The sequence below is a fragment of the Sapajus apella genome, unplaced genomic scaffold (genome assembly GCF_009761245.1).
Source record: "Sapajus apella isolate SASKATOON/1434 unplaced genomic scaffold, GSC_monkey_1.0 scaffold2, whole genome shotgun sequence".
Lineage (NCBI taxonomy): Eukaryota > Metazoa > Chordata > Mammalia > Primates > Cebidae > Sapajus > Sapajus apella.
In genome coordinates this window covers 24,472,063-24,472,965 of record NW_022436942.1, presented here as the reverse complement: position 1 = coordinate 24,472,965, position 903 = coordinate 24,472,063, and the positions used below count along the sequence as shown (strand labels likewise).

At 47.1% G+C, this 903-nt stretch overlaps 1 non-coding gene across 1 annotated transcript; it reads left to right on the top strand.

Moving 5' to 3' along the window:
* Positions 1 to 256: 256 nt before the first annotated feature.
* LOC116527961 lies at positions 257 to 392 on the top strand. Its single transcript, XR_004258802.1, has one exon. It is a non-coding gene; the product is annotated as a small nucleolar RNA SNORA70 (small nucleolar RNA).
* Positions 393 to 903: the final 511 nt, after the last annotated feature.

The window sequence follows — 903 nt, the reverse complement described above, 5'->3', positions numbered from 1 at the left end:
CTCTAATCCCAGCTAGTGGGGAGGCTGAGGCAGAAGAATCACTTGAACTTGGGAGGCGGAGGTTGCGGTGTCAGCTGAGATCGTGCCATTGCACTCCAGCCTGGGCAACAAGAGTGAAACTCCGTCTCAAAAAAAAATGTATATTCAATGATTCTGTCCCCTTCTTCTCCAGAGATGTAATTACTTAATAAAACAGTAAGGCAAATAGAAAAGTGGACTAGATGGTTCCAAATGGCCAGCGTTTAAAAGAAAACCTCTGCAGCCAATTAAGCCGCCTGGGTTCCTTTCCTCATGGGGGCCCAGTGTGAAATGGCTGCAAACAGCAGCTTCCTTGGTAGTGTAATGCAGCCTGTTTCTTGTATGGGTTGCTCTAAGAGACCTTGGAGATAGGCCATTCAGATGTATGTTCATGTCTCTGACCTTGCACTACCCCTGTGTAGGCTCCATACAGGCATGTGAGGTTCCTTTGGAAAGCCCCAGGGCACTGTGGCCGGGGTTCACATTGGCCAAGTGATCATGTCCATCCGCACCAAGCTGCAGAACAAGGAGCATGTGTGAGGCCCTGCGCAGGGCAAAGTTCAAGTTCCCTGGTCGCCAAAAGATCCACATCTCAAAGAAGTGGGGCTTCACCAAGTTCAATGTCGGTGAATTTGAAGACATGGTGGCTGAGAAGCAGCTCATCCCAGATGGCCATGGGGTTAAGTACATCCCCAGTCATGGCCCTCTGGACAAGTGGCAGGGCCTGCATTCATGAGGGTTTCCACTGTGTTGTCCCCTGTTCATATTTACCAATAAATTCTACTTCCTGTCCAAAAGAAAAAGAAAAAGAAAGAAAGAAGAAAGAGAGATGAAAGAAAGAAAGAAAGAAAAGAAAGAAAGAAAGAAGGAAAGAAAGAAAAAGAA